At 30.7% G+C, this 12,500-nt stretch overlaps 1 protein-coding gene across 4 annotated transcripts in view; it reads left to right on the forward strand.

The window, feature by feature from the left end:
• LOC147017774 (uncharacterized) overlaps positions 1 to 12,500 on the forward strand; it is a 236,648-nt gene that overhangs the window by 116,764 nt on the left and 107,384 nt on the right. The window lies entirely within an intron of this gene.

A 12,500-nucleotide genomic window follows, 5' to 3' on the forward strand; every position in this document is an offset into this window, starting at 1 on the left:
CTGGGAAGAAAGTGCAGGCTTACTCCCCCTTTCTACGTCATCAAACCTGAAAGCCTTAAAAGACAGAATTGGAAGAAGAAAAAAAAAAAACGTAAAAATATATATATATAGGTGGAAATCTCATTTTGAAAAAGACATTGTGTTGGGCGAGGATTGAGTTGGGGTTGAGATTTTGAATGTGAGGGTTGGGGTTGAGATTTTGAATGTGAGGGTTGGGACACACACACATACACATCAACAAACAAAAGTTAAACCTTGACTATTCAGTTGAGGATTCTGTGTTTGGGGTTCACAGATCTAAGAACGTCCCCCTTGACACACATTATATACTGTTATACACCTCGGACTTGGCCCTCGAGTGTCCACAAAGGTGTATTATCTGCTTAGTTTTGTCTTTTGTAATTCCTGTGAATAAAATGAACCTAAAATCTCTTCCCCTTCCAAATCATATATTTTATAAGTCCAAGGAACTGTATCTATTACATCAACAATTTTAAAAAGTTCTTTCGTCCATCGTTCAGTAAAACCCTTTTCAAAATGAGATTTCCACCTATATATTCTTACGATATCACCAACTTTGAACTTAGGTTTTCTGACATTAATCTCTTTTTCATATTTTAATTTTGTAAATGTTTCTGATGGCTTCATATTCGTTGACGTGTGAATCGTGTCATTATACTTATCCACAATATCCTGAATAAAAGATGACCATTGTTGTGAACCGAGTTGTGTGAATTTTTTATATAGTCTCTCTTTTAAGGTACGATTAAAACGTTCAACAACAACTGCCTTCCCTTCATTAAAGGTACTGTATAATGTAATACTGTTATTTTTTAGAAAATTCATAAATGTCTTGTTATAAAACTCTCTACCCTCATCAGTCCACAATTTCTTAGGTTTTCTCTTACTGTTATTAAATATCTGTTGAAAAGCTAACATAAGAGTATTACCTGTTTTGTTTTTTAAAGGGACAACCCACGCATATCTACTCCTCAAATCAATAACGGTTAAAGCATACTTGTACCCCTTATCATTATTGAGTTCAATCAAATCAGCAGACCAGATATAATCAACTTCCTTGGAATAAACTTTCCTTCTCTGAAACTTTGTGAATATTGGTTTATGTAATTCATCAGCTAATTGCTCTTCAGTCTTAATGGCATCATTAGAGCCTATAAGTTTTTTGAATTTCCAAGTCCAAGTTTCAATTTAGCACTAATCATCTTCTTCACGATGAACCTATCAACTTTTTCTCTCAAGGTTGGATTTTGTATCAGAGACAAATTATATAACATTTCTCTATCGGCTTCATGCTTTTCTTCCAACGTTGTGGTATTCCCATAATCAATATCGTGTCTCATGCACACTTCATCAACTCTATTGATTGGTTTACTCCAGGATTTAGGATTGTCTGCCTCATCTAATCTTTTATCCAAGTTTGTGCCTGGACCACAGAAAGAATACCCTGGAAGATGTAATTCCCCTGGTATTCCAGTAGTTGTAAATTTACTTCCTGATAAAAACTTTTGTATATCTCCTCCGAGTTTGTGTTTGGAGATAAATTGATTTTTTTTGAACCACACACCGAACATATACCTTTTTGTATAACCCTGTTATTTTTACTTTTAATATATGAAATATTTTTAGTATTAGTTTTCTTTTTACATTTGAGACAATAACTCATTTATTTATGAGAAAAATTTCTGCAGAGTGCAAAAACCTTTTTAGTTTCCAACATGCACATTTGAATCTTAATTTTTAAAACATAAAGAATCCTTAGAAATGCCTTCACTCTCTCCTCCATTTATTTAAGAAAAAACTTGAATTAAAATACATGTCTTCTCGATGTCGATAGTCTTGTCGAAAGTATTGTAAATAGACTTTTTAATTCTTTGTATTCCTCCCTGGTGAGATAAGTTAATTTCTTTAATACCTCTTCTTTTTTGAATCTCACTGGTTTCCATATTTTGATATTTATTCATTCTCTCTCTTTCCTCCCTCTCTCTCTTCTCTCTTTCCTCCTTCTCTCTCTCCTCCTCCTCCTTTTCCTCCTCTTCCCTCTCTTCTTCAACTCCTTCCTCATCCCTTACTATACTTGAATCGTTTACACCCCATAGAATATTATACATATATTCATCAGGATTTCTTGTTATTCCTGTATCCAAAATAATTTTTTACAACAGGATACCAATAAAATTTCTTTTGAATTTCTAAAAGAGCCTTACCTTTTCTTAACCTTATAATTTTTTCATTATTTAACATTCTAATTAAATCTAAAGTTGTCGGTTTATCAACATCAGCATAATGCCAATCTTTTATTGAAAATACCTCATTCTTATGTTGTAGAACATATTTATTAAAATACCGAATACCCTTTTCTTGAAGGTATGCTTGAACACAGAAATGATAATTTTCTTGAAGCCTTCTTGCTGTCATTTATGTATTAGAAATATATGTTAGAATAATATTATGGCACGAAACACCTCCCCATCTTCCCATAGTTAAATCATTTTGTATTTCCTTACTTATTATATATAATCCTGTTTTTTCTGTTTTCATGAGATAAACAAGGGCAAAACCATTATTATATTTACCCTTATTAAATTCTTTTATTTGTTGTTTACTAATCGTGGCTCCACAAAACTCATTCTCGATACCAAGTGGATAATATTCTTCCTTACGAGACTGATTTAATTGTTCCAGGTCTTCGAGGTTAATTTTAAATGACCAATTATACCCTAAATCATTCATATCATACCCCCATTGTTCTATTCTCATACAAACGATACGCCCTTCTTTATAAAAATTTATTTTAATTCGAACTGTGAATTCTGTATGACCTGGAGATAATATCAACACTTCTGTATCTTTAGAATACACAGCCGTTTTATTTAAGTATATATATTGTGATAAATCGCTTAATCTCACCAAGTCATTTGCGTCAGTCGGGCTTGGATAATTTTTTAATTTATAAGCATTTTTCATGTTAATATTTTTGTTTATATTATATTTATGTCGTTCAGCCTGTGCCTTTGTGTAATAATTTGATAAATCAATATCCAGTTCTTGAGATACACCAAAGATAGAACCATCTTTACCAACATAAGTCATTTATATTAGATTAAAAATAATATCATAAAATTTTTTATTTTTGTTGAGTTGAAATAACACATATAGACATAATTGACCACAACACTTGGAATTTAATTCTTGGACTTGAAATGTTTGATAAACACCATTCTGTAAGAATTTTATGACTTCAACAGGTGGTGGAAGACCAAAACTATCAAAATAATATTTGTCTTGACTATTAAAAATACAAACCCAATGAGAACCGTTCCCATCATTATCTTCTAAGTTCATAATAATATTCTTTGTATGTTTCGACACATTTGTTAATTCATCTCTCATATGAATTTTTAATTTCTTACAATATTTAGCAAGTTGTAAATTTGATGTTGTATTCTTTCCAAATTCTTTCAACCACTCATCAATGCTCATTTATTTATTAGAAAGATATAATCCATTACCTCTTTTCGTTAATTTTACACCTGCTTGTGCTATAGAAGAAAGCATATCTCCAACTAACAATCTCGCTTTATCAGGCAGACCTTCAAGTTTTTCAGCAAAATCTACAATTACACCACTTCCACTAATTTGTTTCTCCAACTCTTTGTTATGTCTTTCCAATTCTTTTTGAGCCTGGAGTTGAGCCTTCCTTTCGTTGGCAGTTTTGACCGCTGTTGAAATACCACCCGTCAATGCTCCAACCGCACTTAAACCAGCAAATAAAGGAATTAGAAATGGGAGAAATCCTCCACTCGTCTCTCTTATTGAATATTTTTTCAACATTGGTTTTGTCATTTTAATTTTAAGTGATTTTCAGTGTCATTCAAGATTTTAACCTGTTCTCTTGTGAGCAAAACATCAATTCTTACTGCTCCTTTTCTCTGAATTGTATTAACGTTAATCGTACAAGGCTTTTGATTTTGAACACAAGATGATAGTTTATGAAGATTGATTTGATTAACATATACCCCAGTTGGTACTTTGCCACTCATTTATTTAACAAAAAATTATGTGAGACTAATCATCACACCATTATCTGTATTAATCTGCAATTCTGTTTCTTCCAAAAGCAAACAATATGTATCAACTTCTTCACTCTCTCCTCTTTCAATGTATAGGGAAGTATCCACTCGATTAGACTTTATAGTTTCTTTTTGAGCGCTCAGGTCAAACGTATAGATTGTATACAAACTTTTAAATGCTGTCATATCCAAAATAGGTTCTTTATTTCCATTACTTTCACACACCTTTTGGTAAGACTTGTATGCTTCAGCAAAATCATTTTTTCCCAATTAATTTCCAATCTATCTCGTGGATAAAATGTTCCATCTAGAGAAACGCGAAGTTGTTTCACCTTAGCATTATCACTCAATGCATTATTCTTATCAGTCGCAGTATCACCATCTGGCTTTTTAAAAATCATCCACAGATATCGTGGCTTTCCTTCCAGAACACCCAAATTCCACGTGTAAGTAGTTTGATTGAGTTTAACGTGTTGACATCTTCTTTTGAGGTATGATACACTGAGTGGTTTTTTTGAGTTAAGTCTTCGATTCAACATCTCTTCTGTTTTAAGATTAGGAGTATATTCACTGATATACCAACTCATCTCCTCAATTACAAATTTATTCTGATCACCAAAAGCATTACCAACACCAAAAAGCAATCTATTTTCATTATCATTCCTTTGTAGTTGAAATCTAATTTTAAGACCATACAGAACTTTATCATAATCACAAAATCCAAATATACCTTTAAGAGGAACTGCCACAGTAAAACTATTTTCTGCTTTTGTATCATCATTATACATTCCTTTCCTTTGAATATATCCAGGGTCTGTGTTTGTTCCCGTTGACATATCAGGAATAAAACCTTCGACAGACCCCTTTCCCATTCTATCACTGAATGTATAGAGTGTAAATTTCATCATTTCAGATACAGCAGAGACATAATCAACCGCTTCAACTTCTTGTGTTCCAATATACAATCGCACACTATCAAACATTTTCCAGAAGAAATCATTTACAAGTGTAGCGTTTGTGTTATTCCCAGCCTTAGTGAATTTAAATTTACACAACAAGAAACTTTCGGAGAGATTCAAATAGGTTTGTTGATTATTTATTTCAAAACTTTTTGTACCATTTGTATTCCAGTCTGTTCCAGTTATTGCATTTACCTTGAAGTAATCTTCGCTTTTTTGTGGAGTTTGAGATAATAATAGTATTATCCAAATCATACATACTATCAATTGCTTCCATTCTTATATTTATTTAGGAAAAAGATGTTAAAACTTTTGAAACCCTGATCCAAGTATTTGAATTATTTTCTGTCGTTCTTGGGGGGACAACTGAGTTTTACCTTTCTTAATTTCTTTTATTGCTTGTAATTTATGAGATTCTTTCTGAGCATCTTTTATACTCTTTACAGCACCTGCTACATTTCCCACAGCAGAAGCAGTTGAACCAATTAGGTCTTTATGTTTAAGAACAGTTGAACCAATACCCATGAGAGTATCAATTATCCCATCTCCTCTAAATTGATGTCCAACACCCCTTTGTCTCTTAGGTTTATAGTATCCTCTACCAAGATACATACCTTCACCCTTGTAGTACGGGAAAAGGAACATCCCATCCCCTGTAATTATTTTATATTTTCCCAACTCGTGCTTCCTCACAATAACCATCGTATTTATTTATTGAAAAACTTCACGTAGGTGAATTCTGATGGATATAACTTCTCCATTAAAAGAAATCACCACGATTATCTTGGTCGGTTATCCTAAAATTTACTCTGTGTATGGTTTTTCCTGACACAGGTAGATAAACCAAATTTTTAGGCTCCATATTGAATTTATAACCAATTGGGGTTGAGTATGCGCTGAATGAAAATATTGTATTTGTTTTTAATCCATCATTATAAGCACCATCAATCAAATCACAGTGAATTAACACCGAATTTATTCCTGAGGATATTTGAATGACATTATCACTGTAAAACGTCCCATTAGTTTCAATCTTTTTTGAGGAGAAACCTAATAACTCTCTAAATGAATTATCAATTGTGAAATCAACCTTGTAGTTATTTTTAACTTTAATCGTTGATTTTGAAGTATGTTTTTGAATGTTTATAACAATATTTTTTGGTTCATCACCCTGTTCTTTCATAAGACGAGCAATTTCGGAAGATATTTGAGAAATCTCGTATGCTCGGTGAGACTGTTATCGTTTTGTATCCACTTCCCGGATTATAACTAAACTTGTCATTTTTCTCGGTTATATTAAATAAGGTATTATAAGTCTCCATGGACAATAAAGATGCCTCATATTCTTTTGTTGTGTCAAGTTGTAGTGGGTATGGGAATGAAGATGTGTGGTCGCTTGTTGTGAAATTAAAACTCAGGATTGTGCTTCTCATCTTATTTAATATGAGTTAAAATGTCTTTATATTGAGATTTATTAATTATTTTCATGTTCATCAACTGGTCTAAAATGGCTGATGCTTCATTAAAACAATTGTTATTTCCAGCCTTCTTACTGCCGAACAACAATAACAGTCTATTAACTAATTGCGATGGGTCATTTGGAAGAAAACTAATACCTGAACCAAGGATACTTAAAGCCTGAATAATGTGTTTCTCCTTCTCATTCTTCCTACTTTTACCAGAAAGAATAACCTTATAATTTAGAGTGTTCAGCAAATCAATATATACTCTATCATCATTATTTTCCATATCCAATGGTTTATCAATATACTTTGATTCATCCCTCACAGTTGAACCTTGTCTTCCATCTTTTGTGAGAAGAAACATTAATCTCGGAGTTAGTTTAACAGGGGGTTGAGCAGAACTTAAGAACCTTAATTCATCATTAAATATCAATACCTTTTCTTGAACAAGAAGAAATATTGCTGGTTGTTCTGTTGGAATGAGTCCTGCTTTGGTTTTTGAATCCGCTGAATATTCATTGTTTTGAACAGCATTCACAATATAATCAGGAGGTTGATTAATCTCTTCCAGTTGTTGAAATAAACCTTCATCATCATATTCTCATTCTCCTAAATGCTCTAATTCTTCCTCCGTCATTTGACTGAAATCTTTTAACATTTGAAGCTTTCTAGGAGTATATTCTACTGTGGGAACTGTGGAAACATCTTTCATTTTTTCTTGGGAAGTTTTTAAAAGTGGTTTAAAAAATTTCTCTTGTTTTTTTTCAAATGCTTCTTCGCCCGTTAGTTTCTGTCTGCGTTTCTTCTTTATGTCTTCCTGTTGTTTTACAACTTTTGAAACCAACTCTTGATGTTCCTTAAATCTTCTTGCTCTTTCTTTTGTATCCATTTATTTATTGTAAAATATCATTTAATGAATTGTAAAGATCAACAGGGAAATTTTCCTTTTCTTCATCATTCAAGTAGATGTGTTCAAATAAATCCTTTTCTTTAAATATTTCATCAAATTCTTTATTAACATTAATGCGAGTTGTAATTTCTTCTTCACTAATCCTTGCATCTCTGCTTTTCATACGTTTGTGTTGAGTTTCTTCATCAACATCAAAACCGAATGATAAAATCTTCACTCCGCTCAGATATTTAATAATTTGTCTCGTTCCTTCTGGATTAGTTTCTAATATCCCAACACCACCAGATTTTAGTTTCTTTAACTCACTCTTACAATGTGAATATTTTGTTGTACCAAGAGAAACCTCCTCAAATATTTGTCCTTCATTCCTCAATCGCATATGTTCCTCCACTGAAATATAGTGATAATCTTCACCTTTTACTTCTCCAGGTCTTATTGCTCTAGTTGTTGTTGATACAATGCGTATCACGGGGTGTTTTTTAAGTAAATTTACAATATTCTCATTTGTACTACACAAGAACCTTGATTTATGAAATTTTTTTCCAGAAGCAGATTTACCCACAAGATTTATAATAATAGTTATCATTTATATATGTAATTGTTTATAAAACAAAAAATATATCCCTTAATATCTCATCTTGTTTCACAACAATATATTTATATTTTTCAGTCGTGTGCTTCATATAATCCTCAAATTTCTTTTTACTACATAATGTAGAACAATTATCTCTCCAAAAATTATTGATATCTATTGAATTTAACTTGAATAAAATAAAAGTATTAGCATTGTTTCTGATGGAACGACGAGGAAGTTGAAAGTACGATTGACTAAGATAAATACAATTACAAGAAGAATGTCTCCCTCTTGTGTAGTAGCTGTCCATTACCGTTTGGTTTCTCTCATTAACACAATCATCAAAGATAACGAGGTTCTTTTTTGATTTATCCAAATCTTGGGGAGACGGTATATCATCCGTATTATCACTAAGAATACAAGTTATAAGATTTGATTTCTTTTTACATCTCTGTGTATCACAAAATAGTTGAATTATATCTTCAATGTTATAATCATTTAGGTTTTTTGACGTTTAAATAAACCTATTATATCTTCTTTTGAAGACCAGCATTAAAACCTTGTGAGAGTAGTTGATACTCTGGTTGAAAACTCGACTTTGTGAAAATTATTAAATTATCATAATCTAAAAAGTTGGGAGTGAGGAGCATTTTTAAAAGTAAGCAGGTTTTTCCACATCCACTTGAACCAACTATGAGACATCTTAATGAATTTGGGAGATTTTTATGGTTGTTAAATTTTATCTTATTTTCCCAAATAGGTAAAAAATCATTCATTTATATATTTGAAAAACAGGTTATTTAATTTATTATTAGCTTTTTTAGAAACTCTATATTTTATCCTAAGTTCAGGTTTAATTTCAAGATAATCCATTATTTTATTTATACAATATCTTGTGTTGATATTTCCCTGAAAATTACATCCATGAATAATATACAACAACAATCCTTTGAACATTTCTCTTATACGTTCAGTTTCTTCCCTTGTAAGGAAAGGTGTGTTATCATCCTCATACTTTACATTCATTTCTCTAATCAATCTTGTAAAGTAATTCATTTTTGGTGTAAATCTAAAAGAATTATTTTCCTTTTTATATTTTTTATTATCATTAATTAGAAGATAATCACAGAATATACATTGTTTATAGGCTTTTGACTCTGTGTTTAATCCCCGTCTTTCACACGCAGGACAATTCTCAAATTTGTCATATGGAGAATCAGGAAAGTCTAGCATATTTATAAAGTAAAACTTTACTTAAACTGAAATTCATCTATACTTTCAGTTGTATATTACCATCGATATCGATATACTTTTTTCATTATCAGATTCAACGACAACATTTTTTATATTAAAGGTAATTTTAAAATTATCGTTAACTACTATTGAACGAAATGTCATTTCACCTGATATATTAACATCCTTTATTTCATCAAGATTTACATCTTTAGGGTTGTTGAAAAAAATACAAATTTCTCCTTGCATATTACAGATGGTCTTATCTTTTCTTTCTAAAGCTTCATCCATAAGGTTTTTGTTCTTTGATACTTTTTCTTGTTTCATTGCTTTTTCTAGTTTTGAATATATTACTAGAAGGAGAGGAGAAACTTTTGTTAGAGATACTTTAATTGATGTTCTACCAGGTATACTAAAAGCCCTTCCACTGAAGGAAATTGAAGAACTCATATTATTTACCATAATAGTTTTTATCCAATAGTTGTTATATTTATCTTTGTTCAATTTTACATCCTTGACATATTTCTCAGTATCTTTAACAGATGAAGAGATTGATTGAAACTTGTCTTTTGTGTCTTGAAACATTGTATTTATTAAGTGAAAAAGTTGGAGGATAAAATGTTTTTAAGCACAGATTCACCTATAAATTAAACGAAATTTTCATCAAGAAAATTTTAGTTCAAGCAAAGTTTTATTCTATAAATATGGTGAATACAACGTACTGCGATGTTTGTAATCACGAATATAAACATTATAGAAAACACCTCCGAACCAACAAACACACATTTAATCTATTTCATCAAATATCTCCTCTTGAGTTGGAAAGAAAACATTGTGATATCTGTTCAAAGGATGTTTTGAAGAGTAGTTATAATCAACATCTTCAATCACAAAAACACAAGAAAAATGAGTTTAAAGTAAAGGGAGACTATTATATTAAAAACACTGATGAGGCATTTAAAGGGCATATAAAAATAAGGATTTTTCAATTTGGAGAACCCGGTCCATCATCAATAGCTGAATCAATTGAAATAGTGAAACCCGATGTTGAAAAATTTATTAAAAAGACATTAAAAGAAATAAAAACTTTAAAGTTTTATATGGGAGTGAAAATGAATATGAAAAGACAAGATGAAGAACAAACTCCTTATATGAGAACAGATCTTCATTTTATAACATCATTTCAAGATTTTTTGAATAGTGGGGTTTATGAAGAACTATCAAGACAAGAGGAGGATGTTGATAATACAGTGGTAGGAAGTGGATTCAATATTAAAAAAATCATCTTTTTAGATATACACATTCTAAAATCAAACCCTCTTAAAGCTTCTTCTTATATTGAATTACCAAAAGAAATAAAACTAAAGAAGGCAGTTGTTAATATTAAGAACAATGATAATAAATGTTTTCTCTGGTCTGTTCTTGCTCACTTACATCCACCAAAATGTAATTCAGAAAGAGTAAAACAATATATGAAATATGAGAATACCTTGGACATTAAAGATTTTAAATTCCCAATGCCATTAACAGATATTCCTAAATTTGAGAAAAAGAATAATCTTTCTATTAATGTATATGGATTAACGGATACAAACAAAGTTCAAATATTAAAAATTTCAAACAACTATAAAAATGAAGAAACACACATTGACCTTTTATATTTTAGTGTTGGAAAGAATTCACATTACACATACATCAATAATTTATCAAGATTAATCTCTTCTCAGGTATTCAGAACAGCAAACAAAATATATCCTTGTAAGCGATGTCTTAATTCATTTCATACAAAAGAACGATTAGAACAACATTCAAAATATTGTAGTAATCATAAATCAGCTGTAATTACAATGCCTAAACCTGGTGAAAAGATTTATTTTGAAGATTATAATAAATCTATCATGCACCCATTTGTGATATACGCTGATTTTGAATGTATCCTTAAAAAGATAAATACTGCTTCTCCTAATCCAAAAGAACCATATACAAATAAATATCAAAAACATATTCCTTGTGGTTTTTGTTATTATATCAAATCATCTGTTGGAGAAAAGTATAACAAACTTGAACATTATCGTGGAAAAAATGCTTCACAAGAGTTTGTAAAACGATTAGAAAAGGATTGTATAAGACTCACTAAATTAATGAAAGAAACAAATGAACCGATGAAATTAACCAAAGAAGAAAAATTAGAATTTAGAATGAACAATATCTGTCATATTTGTGAGGGGGAAATTAAGGAGTTTAAAGTTAGAGACCATTGTCATCTTACTGGTAAATATAGAGGTCCCGCTCATTCCTGTTGTAATCTTAATTATAAATTACCTTCTTTTATTCCAGTCTTTCTTCACAACAGCGCCAACTATGATACACATCTATTTATAAATGAACTTTCAAAAACACCAGGGAATATTTCTGCTATAACAAACACAAGTCAAAAGTATATTTCATTTTCAAAAATGATATTCACAAAACCTATAACTCGTATTAGGTTTTTAGATTCTTACAAGTTTATGGGAACACCACTAGCCTACCTCGCATCAAATCTAAGCTCCACAGACTCTTTTCCAAATCTTAATTCATTCTTTCCAAAAGAGGAAATTCTCACTAAAGAGGAAATTCAGATTAAAGATGAAATTCTGATTAAAGAAGGAATTCTTACGAGAGAGGAAATTCAAACAAGGAATGAAATTCAAAGTAAAGAGAAAATTCTTACAAGTAAGGGAATTTATCCTTATGATTATATGGATTCATTTATGAGATTTAAAGAAACACAACTTCCTTCAAAAGAAAGTTTCTATAATAACCTTTATGAAGAAGAGATAAGTGATAAGGAATATAAACACGCACAAGAAATATGGAAAATATTTAAGATAAAGAACCTTGGAGAATATCACGATTTATATCTAAAAACAGATGTTTTATTGTTGGCTGATGTGTTTGAAGCTTTTAGATCACTCTGTCATAATAAAAATTGTTATGGATTAGATCCTGCCCACTATTTCACAGCTCCTGGTTTAGCTTGGAGTGCAATGTTGAAAATGACAAAACAAGATATAGATTTAATCAGTGATGTGGATATGCTTTTGATGATTTAGAAGTCCAAGAGAGGTGGAATATCACAAGTATGTTCAAAAAGATATGCTAAAGCAAATAATAAATATCTCCCAAATTATGATAGTGAAAAAGATAGTAATTATTTGATGTATTTTGATGCTAATAATTTGTATGGATGGGCAATGTCTCAATCTCTACCTTATGGTAAATTAGAGT

The sequence above is a fragment of the Eptatretus burgeri genome, chromosome 11 (assembly GCF_056783735.1).
Source record: "Eptatretus burgeri isolate ZD-2024b chromosome 11, Ebu_testis_v1, whole genome shotgun sequence".
Classification (NCBI taxonomy): domain Eukaryota; kingdom Metazoa; phylum Chordata; class Myxini; order Myxiniformes; family Myxinidae; genus Eptatretus; species Eptatretus burgeri.